At 47.7% G+C, this 21,152-nt stretch overlaps 1 protein-coding gene across 5 annotated transcripts in view; it reads right to left on the bottom strand.

Moving 5' to 3' along the window:
- The window catches only part of WHRN (whirlin), a 122,518-nt gene that overhangs the window by 72,990 nt on the left and 28,376 nt on the right, over window positions 1–21,152 (bottom strand). The window lies entirely within an intron of this gene.

Here is a 21,152-nt window from a genome sequence, read left to right as displayed (position 1 = left end):
ACATAAAATACCACATGAAAAGCCTGTGTTTGTCCCTCTGTACCTTACTCTGTAGGAGCCCTGACAGGCTCAGCGCTGCCTCTAATTAAAAACCCTCCCATGACAAGGCCGCCGCTGCTGCTGTCCTCCATGGGCCTGAGAAGCATATGAGGAGCTCCACCAAACAGAGCTCAGCACAAGCCTCTCTGCCCCTGACCTCTTGTGCAAAGTCTCATGGGACTTAGTCAACTCCCTGTAATGCACTGCACACTTGTGCAGTCAGTGTGCCTTGGCTCTTGATGCTTAGCACCATTAATCATTGTCACATTGGCAGATATGTGAAGCTGCAGTACTATCCTAGTCCCATGCACAAAACCTTGAGCTAAAAAAAAGAAAAAGAAAAAGGTACTTGTTTCCTAGAACGGTGCCCACTAAGCTATTAGGGAAATCGCATCACATTGCATGGGCCATTTTAGTGCCGTGCGATGCGATTTTTGCATGTAATATTAGGTATACAATAATATGATTGTATGTCATAAAATAAGGGCTTTACGCACCCCCTCCCCCCACTATCCACGCCACCCCGAAGCATGGCGAGCGCAGCGTGCCCCGCGAGGGGAGGCGGTACGTGTCCTATGACTTTTTCATACCCCTACTATCCACGTCGGTGTGGAGTTGACTTTATATAGTGTGGCGAGCGCAGCGAGCCTCCAAGCCCGAAGCGTGGCGAGCGCTGCGAGCCTCCAAGCCCGAAGCGTGGCGAGCGCTGCGAGCCCCGCGTGGGGACGCGGAATACATGTAAAGTTATCAGCGTCCCCTCACGGCGCTCGCCACGCTTCGGGCTCGGTGGCTCGCTGCGCTCGCCACACTATATATTATCGACTGCACGTCGACGTGGATAGTGGAGGTATGAAACCGTCAGAGGACGCGTTCCGCCGCCCCTCGTTCGGGACGCGTTCCACCACCCCATGCTTCGGGGTGACGTGGATAGCGGGGGGGGGGGGGGTGCATAAAACATGATTGTATGTCATACAATGATATCATTGTATAGCTAATGTAATGGCATCGCACACCCTATAAAATCGCATGCGTTCGCATGCGATCTTGCTGGAGGTGCGATGCGATCCCCTGGGGCACACAGAACAGTGAATAAATTACATTAAAAAATTGCATCGGAGCGCGCGGTACTAAAACGGCCCATGCGATGTGATGCGATTTCCCTACGTTTGCGTACGTAGAAAATCTGGGCGCCGTTCTAGGAAACAAGTACCAAAAAGAATGTTTAAGTACTGCCCCCCCCCTTCAATCCGGCCCTGCATGGGTACGCGGGCGAGCCACTGCCTGATGGGGGAGGGGGGGGGGGGTGGGAAAAGTAATTTTCCACTGATTTTTATTTGTGAAGGCAGGAGAAATCATTCGACGGTCGGCGACCATCGTGTTTTTGTTATGCTTAAAATAGTCTACAGCATCTAGATTGACAGTGACAGAAGATCGATACAAGCTAAAGATCGACAGAAACGTGGGCGACAAGGTTGTCAAAAGTTTTTCGTGTTTTTTGGCTTTAACCAACTTGTTCATACAGTACTTGACATGTAGACATGAGGGAGAATAAAATAATGAGCCCGAAGCATGGAGAGCCATGCGAGGGGACACTTATATGGTGTCCATGTCGACATGTAAAAAAAACCTAGTCACTGTGTCCACATTTCTGTTGACCTTTAATCTTCTATTACTGTCGACCTAGACACTGTCCACAATTTATAGGCGTCTAACTATTCGGGTGGATGCTATAGAGCATTCAACCAATAGTTGTCACTCTAGACCAGTGATTTTCAACCTTTTTACCTTGCGGCACGCTAAATAAGATTTTCAAATTGCCACGTCACACCATGGGATCCCCATAAGGCAAAACACATTGGATCCCACAGGAAAAAAGAAACAAACCTATTGGCCCCCATATAAGAAAACAATCGTACTGGTCCCCACAGGTAACAAAAATAAAATACATTAGCCCTTTACTTGAAAAGAAGAGACCAGTAATTAATAGTTGAACTGGTGGTGGCTGTAAACTGATTTGGGCAATTCTAGATCTGGGGGCACACTTGAGAACAGCTCAAATCACACTAGTGCGCCACGGTACAGTGGTTGAAAAACACTGATCTAGACAGTGTCCTTCCGCTATACCAGAACCATATCACTCTCCAAGGCTTGCTATTCCCTTTGTTACAGTGTGATCCTGCCTCATTACTACAGTGTGACTGCCTGCGCTAGGCATGTAAAAGGTTCTATAGTTGATTTCATACGCACATAAATGAAGGTGGCTTCTCGCAGCTCTCAGCCCTGTGACCCGTATGGTGCTTGGTTTTGTTCTGGATGGAACAAGTAAAGAGCGTGAAGAGGGGAAACTTAATAGAAGTCATTCAGTGGCGTAACTAGAAATTTAGCTCCCCTCTGCCAAAAAAAACATTTGGCGCACCCCCTTTTTTAGTATAACAACACACTGAAAGTGAACAGTACCTGCACTACTTTAATCTGTCAGTGGGGTCCGGGAGGAGCGCATCCTAAGAATGTAGAAAACAGAATTCAGCAGCAGGCTCTCTCCAACGGCTGGCGGCAGTTTCTCTACAGCACGCAGTGAGGAAGGGGGAGCGGCGGCCACTGTGGAAGGGTGGTGGGCAGGCTGCTGCGGCTCGTACAAGACTCCTGTCTTCTACTCTGTGAGAGCGCCTTGACCCTGAGCCCCGGTGGTTAGCGGTAGCGCTGCCCCCCTGCCACTGCTAGGGCTGCGGGCCCTAGTTACGCCACTGAAGTCATTGATCAATACAAGGTTGTCTATACTGGTCTGCCTGCTGCTCTTGGAGAGCAAATTCTGATCATAGAGTACACTGCGTACAGACAGGGCCAGTGTAAGGCTTCCCAGCACCCTAGGCAAAGCTTCAACCTACCCCCCCCCCCCATACTGTCACCAATACCCATCCTCCAACCCCTTAAGGCTTACTTGCCTAACTTTTCAGAAAAGCAAGGAGAATCCCAAAAATCGGGTGGCCCTCCGAGCCCCTGGGGAATACAAGGAGGAGGGCCAGCAAAGTAGGGAAGAATGCCTTTAAGGAAAGTATGGAGGTGAGGTCTTAGAAGTTCCACACCCGCCACCTGCATTAAATACAACAAGGATCCTCATAGACAACTTTGATTTTTTGATAAGCAGATTTGTGCGCCACCCCCAGATCCACCCTAGGCAGCTGTCTAAAGCTACCTAATGGTAGAGTCGCGTACAGATCACTGTGCCGAGTCCCAAGGACTATATTTACTGACCTATAACCTATAAAAGAAAGAAGACTGCACTGGAGTAATTGTATAGCAATTAATACATTTAATTAAATGAACAGTGCGACTGGCCAGTCAAAACAACATACATTTAATATAATAACTGATGATCACATGCCAGTTAATAAGATTAGTTGGTACTGTATAATATATTGTACGGTACTTTTGTAGTTTCACGGCGGCAGCCTAAGCTACGTTTTGAATCTACATTGTCAGTGTAGAACAGCGTAGCCCAACGGCTGCCTTACTTGTGTAGTTTCACGGTGGCATCCTAAGCTACGTTGTCAGCGTAGCCCAACTGATGCCTAGCGTAGTAAGCGTACTGTCTCTGCGACAACCCTGCGTAGTTAGCGTAGTCACTTTACCATCCCCGGGAGCTGCAGCTCTGTCCCTGGCATGGCAAGCATAGTGAGCGCCTCTAACACAGCGCCGGTAACCACCAGATCCCCTCCGCTGGTGGATGCCGGCAGAGAGGGGATCATGTGGGCATTGGCAGAGAGGCGCTCCACCTGTATGAGACGCTTGTGCGTCTCAGTTCTTGTGCGTCTCAGTTAGTATTGCGTCAGGGTATGGCAACCCTGCCGACGGGGTTAGGGGTTCAGTAGTGCGTGTGTCTCCTGCACAAAGGGGGGGGGGGGGGGTGTGCGCAAATGTGTCTCATGCACAATAAAGGACACATTTGCCAGTGCTCCATGTTACATACTGGCAAATACCTCCTTTTCAAACCCCCACTATCCATGCTAGCCTTAAGCGTGGCGAGCGCAGCGCGCCTTGCTAGGGGACGCATTACGCCGAGGCCACGTCGACGGTGATAGTGGGGGTATGAAAAGGTCGGGAGGACGCGTAACGCATCCGCTCGCCACGCTTCGGCTGGCGTGGATAGTGGGGGTGTTTCAGGAACACATTCACACCTGCCATATCATACATCTGAGACAGTAATGACGACATGTGTGTTAACTGTTAACTGGATTTTAGTAAATAATAAAGAAGAAAGCAACTTAACAAAGTACAGACTGCTGCGCTAAGCGGCCGTGGGAACGCTACGCTGCTTCTGACAGGGACGCTCACAGGAACACTACGCTGATTCTGACAGGGATGCTCACGGGAACACTGCGCTACTTCTGACTGACTACGCTAACTACGCTGGCCACGGGAACACTACACTGATTCTGACAGGGACGCTATGCTGACGATGTAACTGCCGCCGTGAAACTACAAAAGTACCTATTGTACTGACTATATTGTATTGTAAATGATCAGCCAGATAATGTCCCATAGGTTAGAATATGAAATGGGGGTTCGTTTAGATCAGGGTTGCCGACTTTTTCTGTCTCCTCTCCAGGAGAAGCCCGGAGAGGAGACTTCCAGCTGAAGTTCGGGGGAGCGTTACATCATTAAGCCCCGCCCCCAGGATGTTAAAAAAAACCCCAATTTACGGATCTCCGTGGAGGGGCTAAAATGACGCGATTGTGAACATTTTAGCTCCGCCCCCTCCTCTGAGACCCGCGGATTGCCGCATTTAAACCCAGAGGTATGGGGGAAGACGCTGCCATCGGGGGGTGGCGTGGGGGTCCCCCTGAATCCGGGAGGGTTGCCCACTTTTCCGGGGGGCCGGGAGGAGGACCCGATTTTCGGGATCCTCCCGGCCATTCCGGGAGGGTAGGCAACCCTGATTTAGATGAAAGAACAATTCTTTTGTAGTGATTAGTTGCTTGAAAGTTAGTACTGTTAAGGCCCCTATACATTATGCGGACTTGTCTAAAGGACGTCAGGCCTAATTTCCCCTGAGCTTCCCTGGCAGCTGCCTGGGAGAGCTCACTACGATCTGGCACTTGATGTTGATGTGCCACTTTTTACATGGGATAAATCGCATGCGATTTATCCCATGTAATTCCCGGGGAGCTGCGGGCGCTCTCTCTCTCTTAGCCTATTAACCACCAGCCTATCTTTTGAATTTTCAAATTCTGCTGCCGCTGTCTGCAGTGTCCGCTCACACAGTGCTTTCCGGACACTGCAGACCGCCCACTCCACCGCTGCACCCACAGCACCCAGGTGCTTCATGCAGCCTGGACCCCACGCTGCCCAGGTATCTTGTTATTTTTCATGCGGAATGCCCGCCCCACCGCCGCTGCCCACAGCCCCCGTGCATTTGTGCTGCCCGTGCCCTTCACATAAGTGTCTGTCAGCGGTGCGCTGCTGACACACACCTACAGATCGGACCAACACATCGTGGGTGCTAAAAAGCACCCGGGATGTGCAGCTGATGGGTCCGATCTGACAGATTGAACCTTCAGCAGGTTCAATCTGTAGGGTCCGACCTGATGCACACGGGACAGCGCATCGGGACAGATGGGATACCAAACACATCCGATTTGGGCCTATTTCTCTGCCCGAACCGTCGGAATCAGGCTAAAGCAGCCCAAATTGGATAAGTCTTTGGGCACCTTTAGACAAAGTACATCAGCAGCAATTGATACTGGTGTAGTTACCACTCCTGCTGCAATTAGAGATTGTTGCTGGATCTATGTCAGATACATGGAGGAGCCGCCCCCCCTCCCCCTCCCCCTCGCAGCGCGGGTTCGCCCACACAGGCTGCAAATGGATGTTTAGCATACTGTACAAATACATGTATATAGCTCTGCATACTCTGTACAAATACATGCACAGTATATAGCTCTGCACACTCTGTACAAATATATGTATATAGCCATATCTCTCATGTGTCCCAGTTACATAATTGGATGGACACTGTCCCTCTGTCCCACCTGCAGTCTGAAGTGTCCCATCCAGCAGGGGGAGAGATTCTGTGTATAGCATCTACTAGTGGGAGGAGGGGAATCGGGGGCTGATCAGCTGCTCAGGGTGTGCTGGCTACTCCCCCAAAATTGATGAAAATGGGGTCATGGTACGAGTTCCAGCCACCCCTCCATCTGAGGCCATGCCCAACCACCTGAGGCCCGACATATAGTTCTGCGGTAGAGATGCAACTACCATTGGTGCAGCAGGTGTAGTGCCCTCTATACAAATCATGCTTGCCTACCCACCCAGAAAGGCTCCCAGAAATTATGTATGCCTCCTGACTCCCCAGAAAGGTGGGAAATCCCCTGGCAATGACACCCATTTCCTGCAACTCCCGCTAGGCAGAGCCCGGGGTCCGTGAGGACTAAATGACACAATTCATGCATTCAACGCCATCGTAGAACCCCCCACCATGCAATGCATGTAATATCAGCATTGCTCAGCAGGGGTGTGGCCATGATGATGCAAGAGCACTGGTCATCCCCCCAACACCAGTCCCCTTTCTCGACACATCGTTGGCCCCGCCCCCTGCTTCCTAGAGAGGGCAGCTGAAAAGTAGACAACTTATAGTACATGCATTGAGCTGTGTGCACTCTGAACACATGCTGTATGTGCATATTACTCATTTAACATATTATATTTTTTGAGGTGAGATAAACCTGTTTTAACAAAATAATAATGTAAATGCCTGAGCCTGTACACCCACACTTCCTGACAAATGTGCTTTGCTTTACATGAATTGTAATTTTGCCTGCAGCATTCAGGAGCGCTTATTGCTTGTAATAATATAACAGAGTTCTGTTGGTGCGCTTATTAAGTGCACAGAACACTATACTGCAGGGGGCCCAGGCAATTGTGAACTCTCCGAGGACAAACTACATGATGTGTCTCCGGTTCTAACAAGCGTTGTTTTTCAACGTCCTTTTGTAGAGCCCTTAAACTGATGTGTGGAAAACTCATGCTGAGCAGAACTACAGTGTGCTGCTACAGATACATAGAAAAGAGCTGAGAGACGGAATTTCTTCTTTCTGCATCGCACCAGAAACTTTGTTCATTTTTCTGTATAAAAAGCAGTCTCCGAACTGTCAGGCACAGAACTGTTAGACTAAGAATTGTCAGACTCAGAATTGTCAGTCACAGAACTGTCAGTCACATAACTGTCAATCACTTAACTGTCAGATTCAGAAGTGTCAGTCACTAAGCTGTCAGTCACAAAACTGTCAGACTTAGAACTGTCAGTCACAGAACTGTCAGACTTAAAACTGTCAGACTCAAAACCGTCAGACTCAGAACTGGCAGGCACAGAACTTTCAGACTCAGAATTGCCCTTATTTATTCTTTGAGACAAATCAGTCCTCTCTGTAAATGTAGCCTATTTGCAGTGGTACTGATAAAAGCAGGGAGTGGGTACTTATTACCCGAGCCCAGGTGTGATGGAGGAGCCCAGTGGGGCCCCCATTACCTAGTGACAGCAACTCTTCTCAACTTAGCACATGCTGCTGTGTGCTGGGCTGCCAAGTGGCCAGGGAGGTGCTTAAAGTGCTATTTTTTCCATGTACGACCACACCTCATATATGATTAGGCCACACCCCCTGAAATTATAAAAAATAATAAAATTAACTTCAGGCTAGCACTGCGCATCCCATCGTTCCCTCCCCTGAATCCTCCCTGTCTATCTACCTTGACCAAGTCCTCTCTGCGACCACAGTCTCAGATCAGTGGCGTAGCTACGTTTTGGGCGCCCCCCCCGTCGCCGCCCCGCCGAGCACCCCTACCCCGCCGCCAATGCAAACCCCCCCCCCTCAATCCCCCACAGCCTTACCTATCACGCTGGTCCGGGTGGCTCCTTTCTTCTGCTGAGGACCACCACAAAATGGCCGCCCCCATACAGCAGACAGTTTCAGAGAACTGTGTGCTATATGGGGGCGGCCATTTTGTGGTGGTCCTCAGCAGAAGAACGAAGCCGCCGGGACCAGCGCGATAGGTAAGTCTGCGGGGGATTGAGGGGGGGTTTAACTATAGCACCGCAGCCCCCGGCGCCCCCACATGCACAGCGCCCCCCCACGGTGGCGGGGGCTGCGGTGCTATAGTTACGCCCCTGTCTCAGATGCATGCGCAGTGCAAGGATCTGCAAACATCAGGATTGTGTCTACCTCCGAATATAAGGTATATGTAGGATTACCCCTTTAAACTGGGACACTCATGAATTATACAGGCTCTGATTAAAGTCAGGGGAAATGCAGGCCTGAAGTATTCCAGCTACAGAACCTCTCACCCATTAGTGTCCAAGTTTAAAGGGACAATATTCTAAGCCCATGTATGTGTTTAAACATAAATAACCATAGGCAACCCATACAGTGAATGCCAATTAGCAGGGCCCAGTGTTAGCAGTAAATCTGTAAATCTACACAATCAATGTAACACCCTAATGAAGTTTCATGATGTCAAAGAGAATGATGTCTATAAAGTGTTATTAATAAAAGCAGAAGCCCACTTACCATGTAATATATAAAATAAATACAGACGCAAATCCAATTAAAGGCAACCATCTGTTGTTTTCATCTTTAAGAATGGAATGGGAATTCTGTTGTGCGGCAACTTAAATGGAAATCTCATTTAAGCAATGCATGTCTTTCTCTGAAATAGCAGTCACACTAAAGGGCCAATAATGCCGTCAGCCAATCAGAAGCTGGAGCTAGCATTTGTTATGAGGATGATGATCATCAGCCTTCTGCACCAACTGAAACAACTCCAGACTGGCATATTGGGGCCGATTCTGGATCACACATAGGCCTTTATTCAGATCTGATCGTAGTACAAATTTGTTAGGAAAATGGGCAAAACCATGTGCACTGCAGGTGGGGCAGATGTAACGTGCAGAGAGAGTTAGATTTGGGTGAGTTATTTTGTCTCAGGGTAAATACTGACTGCTTTATTTTTCCACTGCAATTTAGATTTCAGTTTCAACACACCCCACCCAAATTTAACTCTCTCTGCACATGTTACATCTGCCCACCTGCAGTGCACATGGTTTTGGCCATTTTCCAAACAAATTTGTACTGCGATCAGATCTGAATAAGGGCCATAGTGATCTGAATTCAGCCCATTCCTGATGGTCAGGGTTTGCGCATACACATTTCTGCGCATGTGCAAACCCTGCCTACAATCGGCTGCGTCGAGTTGCTCACTCGTCAGGCAGTTCGCAGAGTACGCGGACAGGCCGATGCCTGCTGCGGGCACCCAGGATGAAGACAGGGTGGGTGGCTGACGTCACATGATGTCAGATGACCACCCTGTGTTCGTCCCTCGTGCCCGCAAATAAAAGTCAGTTCAAACCTCCCTTCCATCAAACCCCGTTCCGTCCCAGCATGCATGTGGAGTGGTAGATGTAACGTTTTTTTGTGCAGTACAGAATTCATACATGCTGCTGTGATAGAGGTGTGGTTGTCTCCGAACCGGCATCAGTGTTATGCGGACATGACTTGGTAGTGTGTCAGAAGTGACATGGCTAAATATATTTCTTTCTCATAGGAGGAGGTCAAAGGTCAGGTGGCACCAACTTGCAGGGTCCACAAATTAACCCTTTGAGTGCCAACGTTGCTGTCAGAGATATCCTCAAAAAAAATGCCATTGCCGAACACAGCGACTGGTCTTTTTTTTTTTTGGTGCAATATTTACCTTAACTTCCATTAATGGACTTGGCTGTATCTGTATTTATTTATGTTAATAGAGCAGTCGCTGTGAGCGGCGCTGGCATTTTTAGGGGATATTTTGAGGATCTCTCACAGCAACGTTGGCACTCAAAGGGTTAAAGCTGAGTAGTAGCTCAAGCAAGTTTATGTGTCGACCGTTGCCATGTCGAAATTTTGCTTGTATCGACCTTTTGTCAATGTCAACTTAGTGCATGTCAACCTTTCATCAACGTTGACATAGCGCATGTCGACATTTAGCAAACCCTGGGAGCGAATGGCTTTGGTGAGTTTCACACTCGCCGGGTCATCGCTCCAGAGGGGGCGGGCAGGGGTGGACAGGGGTGTGGAGCAGGGGAACACCCAGCATGTTATGGGTGTCGCCATAAGAATGCTGGGCATTCTCCTGGGAATGCAGATGTGGTGTTGCCTGCTCTGGGTGGGCGGCTGACATCACATGACATCACATGACATCATTGCCCACCCCCAGTATACATCCTCCCAGATGCTAGTGAGAGGACATGGTGGTGGGGAGGGAATCGGTACATCTGTCAGACTGCATTTAGGTCTACAGTCATTAGGTCGACCCCACTAGGTCGACTGGCAGGAAGGTCGACCTGACTTAAGGTCGACATGGGCCAAGGTCGACATGACTTAAGGTCGCATTTGCATAAAGGTCGACATGAGGAAGGTCGACTGGTCATAAGGTCGACATGGGTTTTTCACTGTTTTTTTATCCGAATGTCGACACAGTCGACATGGACACAGTTGGCAATGAGAATCGGACCCTCGCATTGCTCGCTTCGCTCGCCACAACTTTAATAACCTCCTCCACGCCCTAGTGGATGGTAGGGCATGAAATACCGCCTGTCGGCACATGTCGGCTCAAAAAACAGTGAAAAACCCCATGTCGACCTTATGACCAGTCGACCTTCCTCAGGTCGACCTTTATGCAAATTCGACCTTAAGTCATGTCGACCTTGGTCTATGTCGACCTTAAGTCAGGTCGACCTTCCTGCCAGTCGACCTAGTGGGGTCGACCTACTGACTGTAGACCTAAGTTCATTCTAATAGATGACCGCATCCCGTGGGGAGAGTGTGTGTGTGTGTTTGTGTGTGTGTGTGTGTGTGTGTGGGGGGGGGGGGGGGGGGTGTCATTCGCCGAGCGGTGATCACGTAACTGGTCTAAATCAGTGTCTTCATCCAGCAGAAAGCTACTACATGCCAATGCTGTTGGTAATATAAGGAAATAGATCAGCAGCCTTATTTAAATGCTGAGCGTGTTGACTTTATTAAATTGATGCATCAACTTGAGCCAAACTGCAATAGTTCATCGCGCTGCTTCTCCCCTGACAAGTTATTACCTGACATATGGGAAAAGGTGATAGTAAAACAAATGTTTGGGCTTTCACCTATGACCCTGGAGTCTATTATACAGTGTATTTAAGATAAGCAGCTCATTGGATTGATTAAGAATGCATGTGCAGTGTTGTATTTAAACGACCAGCTTATGGGCCTAATTCAGGGGTGGCGTAAGATGTTCAGGAAACTGCACACATGCAGGACCTGTTAGACCAGGGGTCCTCAAACTTTTTAAATAGGGGGCCAGTTCTCTGTCCCTCAGACTGTTGGAGGGCCAGACTATAGTAAAAACAGAAACTATGTACAAATTCCTATGCACGCTGCATATATCTTATTTTAAAGTGAAGAAACAAAATGGGAACAAATACAATATTTAAAATGAAGAAAAGTTAAATTCTCCCCACTGTATAATAACGGGACCCCACAGGCTGCTCCCCCCTGTATAATGACAGGACCCCCACAGGCTGCTCTCCCTGTATAACAGGACACCACAGGCTGCTCCCCTGTATAATAATAATAATGCCATGACACCACAGGCTGCTCCCCCTGTATAATAAATGATTATACAGGGAGAGCAGCCTGTGGTGTCATGGCATTATTATTATACAGGGGGAGCAGCCTGTGGTGTCATGGCATTACTTATATTATACAGGGAGAGTGGCCTGTGGTGTCATGGCATTATTATATGGCATTATTATTAATAATGCCATGACATCACAGGCTGCTTCCCCTGCATAATAACAGGAGGACACAACAGGCTGCTCCCCCTTAACACATTTAAAGAAGGACACCTCAGGAAACAGCAGAATTCTTTATTTTTTACATAGACCTGGAGGCCGGCGGCCATGTTCCTGTAGCCGCGGCCATGTTTTAAAAGCCTACAGGAACATGGGCGCCGACAGTGGAGGAGAAGGTGAGGGACCGCGGCCCGCAGCACTCCTTTAAGAGCTGCTTCCGGTCTGATTTTGCCATAATCCGGCGGGCCGCATCCGGCCCAAGGGGCCGTAGTTTGAGGACCCCTGTGTTAGACAATGATAGTATCAGACCTTCCCCTGATGTAGATGATGCTAGTATCAGACCTCCCCCGATTTAGATGATGATAGTATCAGACCCCCCCTATGTAAATTATGCTAGTATCAGACCTCCCCTAATGTAGATGATGATAGTATCAGACCTCCCCTTGATGTAGATGAGGCTAGGATCAGACCTCCCCCCGATTTAGATGATGATAGTATCAGACCTCCCCTAATGTAGATGATGATAGTATCAGACCTCCCCTCGATGTAGATGATGCTAGTATCAGACCTCCCCTGATGTAGATGATGCTACTATCAGACCTCCCCCCGATGTAGATGATGCTAGTATGAGACTTCCCCACGATGTAGATGATGCTAGTATCAGACCTCCCCTGATGTAGATGATGATAGTATCGGACCTTTCCCCGATGAAGATGATGATAGCATCAGACCTCCCCCTGATGTAGATGATGATAGTATCAGACCTCCCCCTGATGTAGATGATGATAGTATCAGACCTCCCCCCGATGTAGATAATGATAGTATCAGACCTCCCCTGATGTAGATGATGCTAGTATCAGTCCTCCCCCAGATGTAGATGATGCTAGTATCAGACCCCCCCATGTAGATGATGCTAGTATCAGACCTCCCCCGATGTAGATGATGCTAGTATCAGACCTCCCCGATGTAGATGATGATAGTATCAGACCTCCCCCCGCTGTAGATGATGCTAGTATCAGACCTCCCCCCAATGTAGATGATGATAGTATCAGACCTCACCCCGCTGTAGATGATGATAGTATCAGACCTCCCCCCAATGTAGATGAGGATAGTATCAGACCTCCCCCGATGTAGATGATGATAGTATCAGACCTCCCCCAATGTAGATGATGATAGTATCAGACCTCCCCCCCAATGTAGATGATGATAGTATCAGACCTCCCCCGATGTAGATGATGATAGTATCAGACCTCCCCCTGATGTAGATGATGCTAGTATGAGACCTCCCCCCAATGTAGATGATGCTAGTATGAGACCTCCCCTGATGTAGATGATGCTAGTATCAGACCTCCCCCCGATGTAGATGATGCTAGTATCAGACCTCCCCTGATGTAGATGATGATAGTATCGGACCTTTCCCCGATATAGATGATGATAGCATCAGACCTCCCCCTGATGTAGATGATGATAGTATCAGACCTCCCCCTGATGTAGATGATGATGGTATCAGACCTCCCCCCGATGTAGATAATGATAGTATCAGACCTCCCCTGATATAGATGATGCTAGTATCAGACCCCCCCCCCATGTAGATGATGCTAGTATCAGACCCCCCCCCCCCCATGTAGATGATGCTAGTATCAGACCTCCCCCCGATGTAGATGATGCTAGTATCAGACCTCCCCCCCAATGTAGATGATGATAGTATCAGACCTTCCCCGATGTAGATGATGATAGTATCAGACCTCCCCTGATGTAGATGATGATAGTATCAGACATCCCCTGATGTAGATGATGCTAGTATCAGTCCTCCCCCAGATGTAGATGATGCTAGTATCAGACCTCCCCCAGATGTAGATGATGCTAGTATCAGACCTCCCCCCCGATGTAGATGATGCTAGTATGAGACCTCCCCTGATGTAGATGATGCTAGTATCAGACCTCCCCCCGATGTAGATGATGATAGTATCAGACCTCCCCTGATGTAGATGAGGCTAGTATCAGACCTCCCCTGATGTAGATGATGCTAGTATCAGACCTCCCCCAGATGTAGATGATGCTAGTATCAGACCCCCCCCCCCCCTGATGTAGATGATGATAGTATCAGACCTCCCCCGATGTAGATGATGATAGTATCAGACCTCCCCCTGATGTAGATGATGATAGTATCAGACCTCCCCCCGATGTAGATGATGCTAGTATTAGACCTCCCCCCCCCCCCCGATGTAGATGATGATAGTATCAGACCTCCCCCCGATGTAGATGATGATAGTATCAGACCTCCCCTCGATGAAGATAATGCTAGTATCAGACCTCCCCCCGATGTAGATGATGCTAGTATCAGACCTCCCCCCGATGTAGATGATGCTAGTATCAGACCTCCCCTGATGTAGATGATGCTAGTATCAGACCTCCCCCCGATGTAGATGATGATAGTATCAGACCTCCCCCCGATGTAGATGATGATAGTATCAGACCTCAACTGATGTAGATGATGCCAGTATCAGACCTCCACTGATGTAGATGATGCTAGTATCAGACCTCCCCTGATGTAGATGATGATAGTATCAGACCTTCCCTGATGTAGATGATGATAGTATCAGACCTCCCCGATGTAGATGATGATAGTATCAGACCTCCCCCTGATGTAGATGATGATAGTATCAGACCTTCCCTGATGTAGATGATGATAGTATCAGACCTCCCCGATGTAGATGATAATAGTATCAGACCTCCCCCGATGTAGATGATGATAGTATCAGACCTCCCCCCGATGTAGATGATGCTAGTATCAGACCTCCCCCCGATGTAGATGATGCTAGTATCAGACCTCCCCCCGGTGTAGATGATGATAGTATCAGACCTCCCCCGATGTAGATGATGCTAGTATCAGACCTCCCCCCGATGTAGATGATGCTAGTATCAGACCTCCCCCGATGTAGATGATGATAGTATCAGACCTCCCCCCAATGTAGATGATGCTAGTATCAGACCTCCCCCCAATGTAGACGATGATAGTATCAGACCTCCCCCCGATGTAGATGATAATAGTATCAGACCTCCCCCCGATGTAGATGATGCTAGTATCAGACCTCCCCTTGACGTAGATGATGATAGTATCAGACCTCCCCCCGATGTAGATGATGATAGTATCAGACCTCCCCCCAATGTAGATGATGCTAGTATCAGACCTTCCCCGATGTAGATGATGCTAGTATCAGACCTTCCCCGATGTAGATGATGATAGTATCAGACCTCCCCCTGATGTAGATGATGCCAGTATCAGACCTCCACTGATGTAGATGATGATAGTATCAGACCTTCCCTGATGTAGATGATGATAGTATCAGACCTCCCCGATGTAGATGATGATAGTATCAGACCTCCCCCCGATGTAGATGATAATAGTATCAGACCTACCCCCGATGTAGATGATGATAGTATCAGACCTCCCCCCGATGTAGATGATGCTAGTATCAGACCTCCCCCTGATGTAGATGATGCTAGTATCAGACCTCCCCCGATGTAGATGATGCTAGTATCAGACCTCCCCTGATGTAGATGATGATAGTATCAGACCTCCCCCCGATGTAGATGATGCTAGTATCAGACCTCCCCCCGATGTAGATGATGATAGTATCAGACCTCCCCCCATGTAGATGATGCTAATAACGGTACTGAGCATGCGCCTGTCCACTGTGTTACACAAATGCCAGGACCCTGGATAGTGGTGGCGGGGCCACTGGATTGTGGAGATTTAGCAGCATGGCCATGCAGTACTAGGTGGAAGAGCAGTTGCATTCTCTCACCCAGATTCAGCCACATATATTTCTCAGGGTTAAATTCATACTTAACCAACATTTTTTGTGTGTGTGCGACTGTCTGTGTTCATAACTGAAAGGAAACAAAACTGCCTCCGGTAATCACAAATGTTGTGTAACAATATCTTTCCTTTGATACGAGCCTCCCAGAGTACAGAAATTAAATCAGTTTTATCCACAACAAGAGGATTTTCTAAACTTAATATCACACAAAAAATAAATGAAATGCGGAGGAAGAGAATTATGCTGCTCAATTATTGCTGGGTGTAATAGGATGAGTGACAGAACACTTTACAGGAGAACACAGATTATCATAACAGCAGGATGAGAAGACAGGTATACTTTATTTATACTAGGATGAGATGTATAATAGACCCAGGGCCAAATTATTCTTTTAGTGATACATTTAGGAAGGAGACTTGCGAGTGCCGGATCAATGTAAGACTGTAGGGTAGATTAAATTAGCCTTCATCTTTTATTAAAAGGCATAATCCTTTTCACCTTCACTGCCGCTTGCCTGCCTACGGGTATTAGAACAATAAACAATCGGTTTTTACACTGAAGCGATGACTTTTAAATTCCCAGACGGATGCTCAGATCTCAGGAAAACATCCTAGTGCAGCCATTATAATCATTATTAATTGTAGACTGTCTCCCCCGCTATATACAGAGGGGAGATAGGACACATAGACATACAGTACATAGAAATATAAGAGTTTAAAAAAACAACAACAAGGAATATAACTCAAGGCCCCCCAAACACTAGGGCAATTCACATGCAATTTGGCCATTGTGGCAATGAATCGCAGAAAAAGAGCCCAAATTGCAGGTGAATGACAGCAGGTCCGATGCGATGAATCTCTTGGATTGCTTCCGAGCTGAGCAGGCTTGGCTGGGATAAGGAAGGTTTCATGCGGCTCAAAGGGGGATCGCTGGTGACTTCTTCAAGGAGAGATGCCACTGTAGTGTATGGCTAGCTCAGGGTTGCCGACTTCAAGATTCTCCTCTCCGGGAGAAGCCGGGAGAGGAGAGATTCAGCAGCCGCTCAGGGGGCGGGGCTTACGAGTGACATCACTAAGCCCCACCCCCATGCTGGTAAAGCAGGGAATTCACTGATCTCCGTGGAGGGGGCGGGGCTAAAATGACGCGATTGTGCCGTTTTAGCTCCGCCCCCTCCCCCTGAGACCCGAGGATTGCGGCATTTTAATGCCGCGATCCGGGGGTCAGCGGGGGTCCCCCCTGAATCCGGGAGGGTTGCCCACCCTTCCGGGGGGCCGGGAGGGGGTCCCGATTTTCGGGAGACTCCCGGCAACCCTGGGCTAGCTTCATATGACATCAAATTAGAAATCACAGATAAATCGGGGCCAATATAAGGAACTGTCAAGCACCCTTTTTACTGCAAGGATGGACTCTAGGACACGTGGGCACGAGTTCAGATTACAAGAAGGAAGATTTTGTTCTCTTATGCTGCCCATACACTTGTGCGATCGGATTCGATGCGCATCGCGTCGAATGTCCCCTTAAAAATGCATACAATCATTCGATTTATCAGCCACATGTGGTTGAAATTGAATGATTGTATGCAATATCTCACAAGTGTATGGGCAGCATTAGAAGGTCAGGGCAGCCAAACTATGGAACTCTCTTCCTGGACAGGTGGTGTTGGCTGATACATTAAATACATTTAAAATAAGGTTGGACAAACATTTATTGGTTAAAAAAGTCCCAATCGCATCTTGTGGTGCTAAAGTGCCCCCTTTGCAGCACCTGATGTTGCATGTCATCTTGAGATGGCAGATTGGGTGCTGGAAGAGGGCGGGCAGAGGGCAGCGTTATGTAGCGCAAGAAATAGAACTAGTGGGCGGCGGGGGTCAGTCAGCGGTGGCGGCAGAATTGTTTAAACACTGGGCAGCCCTCTGATTGGCTGAGCTATTACTGGGCTGCCCAGTGTTTATGCTAAACATCCATTTGCATGCGTTACATCCACATGCAATGCTGCGAAATTCGCAATGTTGCATGTGGACAAGAATTAGGTCCAATGTCCCTTTGCATGGCTACCTACGCTCACCATGTTTTGGCCAATTCTTGCACATGACTCTTTCTAAGCACTCTTAAGCTGGCCATACATCAGAAAGATCGATCTTAAGATCGATTGCACTCATGATTGTGTACAATTTCCCTTGAAATCCCCAGCAGTCCTTGGTGGTTTTTGGACACACAATCTACACACAATCGATCATATGATCAGTCATACAATCCATCTGCTGCATGATTTTGTACACAAGATGTGCACACAATCTGCATACAATCCATCATACAATCAGTCATACAATCCATCTTATGATTGATTGTATGATTTTGTACACAAGATGTGCACACAATCTGCATACAATCCATCTTACAATCAATTGAGATTGTATGATTGGGTACAATATCTTTCTGATGTATGGCCAGCTTTACTCTTCCATTACATTTTATTTTGACTGACGACTTCCTATACAGGTTAGATCACACCTTTGGATACCAACAACATGTATCCACTTTGTCCTTTAAAAACTACCTCCCGCCCAAATCCCCATCTACGCCTTGACAGCTAACTGCCTTCCGAATCATACATTGGGTCTGTGACATCTACCTGCCGCCCAAAACACACCTTGGACCTGTTGCACCTACTGTTCCTGCCCCCCAGTCGCGGATTGGCCATTGAATTCACAGGGACATTTCCCAGGAGGCTGACAGCCATTGAGGCCACTGGATCCATGGCCCCTTAAATTAAAAAAACAACAACTCAGCAGCCAGGTGGCTCAGAGCGGTGCCTCAGGGGCCCAGAGTCTCTGTCCGTATACAAACAGAGACTCGGCGCCCCACCAAAGATGGCCGCTGCCTGGTTGGGGACAGATGCTACAGGTGCTCCTTCACCTTTTAGCGCCTGATGGGGGAGCACAGAGTGAAAAGCAGATTTTGGAAGCACAGTGCGTACCCCTGGGCAACAAGCATGTAACTTCCCCGGGCAACGAGCATGTAATTGTTATTGCCCCTAGGCAATGAGCAAGTAACACCAGCTGGCAACGAGCAGGTAACTCTCCCTGAGTAATGAGCATATTATACAATGCCTATTACATATCATGCCACACACCCTAATTCCTATTACATATTATGCTACACACCGTATAACTATTACATATTATACCAATCACCATAATACCTATTACATATTATGCCACATAACTGCTGCCTACCTACTGTATATGCTCGCCATGAGTTATATCTCTTTACCTGAGGTTTACATGCTCCTTGCCATGGGTTTCATGCTTGTTACCATGCGGGATTACATGCTTGTTGCCAGCCAATTGGTACAGCAAGTACTTCTATATGGAAACACGTCACTGGGGGTCTTAGTTTTCTAGTCATGCAATAAAAGTACTGTATAACTCCCCCCTATGATAATAGGGCACATGCTCAGATTCTTCTGGCGGAGCCCCTGATTAGCATTAGTATAGGAGAGCACCAATGCTATTATGCCAACATGGTTCATCCAGGGATGCTTATTTCCCTAACAAAGCTTGCCCCTGGAGATAGCACGCACATGCACAGCGCAATCTTGTTACTGTGTAGAGTTAAGTAATGGTAGATGGACATCTCTCCAGTATCTCCAGGGAGATCCTGCATTAGGTGGTCTTCTTCTGCTGTTCCAGCATCCAACACTGCTACCAGGGCCGATGCAAGGTTTTTGGCACCCTAGCCAAAGCTTAAACATCAGCTTACTGCTCCCACCACAACCCACATGCAATACTGACTTTCCAGAATCTCAGGTGAAAGTGTGGAACTTAAAAGTTCAACACCTTCCATTTGCATTAATTTCTACAAGGATTCCTCTGATAGGTATATCCTACATTTTGTGATAGTCATACTCAGGGGTGACCCCCACATTCTGGAGCTCCTAGGCATTGCCTAAAGCTGCTTAGTGGTAGAGCCAGCCTTGGGTCTAGCACTCCATTGTCAGACTGTGGCATGAAGGGAATCAACTGGTAAAGGGCCAAGAGAAAGGAGTGCGGCAAGCCACCAGAGGAGAGGAGATCGGGCACCATAGGGGATTGGATAGGGATTGACCAACCATTAGGCAGGACATCCAAACAATAGGGCCTCTTTACAAAGAAGCGGACAGGGGTGTGTCAGGACCTCCCCCATGATTGTCAGGTCAAAAAGAGGATGTTTCCACAGAAACAAACCAAGAACCCAAGTTCATCCCTTATCCTGCTCGGAGGCACTGGGGGCTTGACTTGTAGCTCACAGAGATAAATAAAACCCACAAAGACTCACAAAGCCATGCTGGGGACCCACAAGGCCATGCTGCCATTTTGGGGTTATGCGAATAAGCCTTGACTGAGACAGTTGTACAGTTGGGAGATACGGTGTATACATCCCAACGTTAATACATTTGGGAGAATGACAGCACTACTGTATATTGGGGACCATGGGTCTTATCCAGAGTTGATCACTGATCTGCAAATTTGCAGATCACTGTAAGTAGACAACCTCCGTCCAAACAGAGACAAAACCCGCCCCGTGTGAAATTTGCAAATGGATTGTTATTTGCTATCTCCTAAATACACAATTCACTCACCATCGAATTACTTTTCCACTGTGTGCAAGTGCGCGTAACTATGACCCTTCTATAACTCTGCGACAGGCTGATCGAGGCCGGCGCTGACATAACAGGCCCTCCCTTAAGATGCCTGGGCACACCTCCGTTTTTTATGACACTCCCAGAAAACTTCCGGTTACCACCCCCAAAAGATGACTTCCTGTCGGTCAAATTACAAGGGGATTGCGATTAGATCCATTGCTATTTCTGTCGCTTATTGGGCTTGCGCACGCGTGCTATGATCTGTACACATGCACAGTTGTTCGATAATTGAACGGATTCTGGATAGGGCCCCATGTCTGCTTCATAGTCCAGGCACAATATTTTGATAAAATTTCGTTCATCAGTTGTTCAGGCTAAATATAGAGTGAAACAAACTCATTGTGAGAATCAGATGAGAATCAAACTGTGAACAGAGAGAGAGGAGCAGAGAAATCAGCCAACAAGCACTTAGCGGTGCAATTATCTTATATAGCTAATGTCTTCCCAGGGATGTCCCATTAATGAGGCAACTGTCTCAGACAGTTTTTTTTTTTGCTTTTGCTTTTTGTGGGAAGCAAAGTGAAACAAATTTGCTTTAAAAAAATATAAATTTACTAAGTTAGTCAAGTGTTATTTACTTTCAGCCTATGGAGGGATATTTAATTCAGATTCTGACAGACGGAATGTTTCCAACAGTCATAATATCGTCTGTTAACGACGCTGATTCAGATTTCAATCTTCCGGTCGTAGATTGTCAAAAATGGTTGCGGATTCAACAATTTGGTAATGCAGATTTGATTTTTTTTTTTTTTTA

Source organism: Crinia signifera, chromosome 9 (assembly GCF_055691185.1).
Source record: "Crinia signifera chromosome 9, ASM5569118v1, whole genome shotgun sequence".
NCBI lineage: Eukaryota > Metazoa > Chordata > Amphibia > Anura > Myobatrachidae > Crinia > Crinia signifera.
Note: the sequence above shows the minus strand (reverse complement) of the source record. Positions and strands in the feature narration are given on the sequence as shown.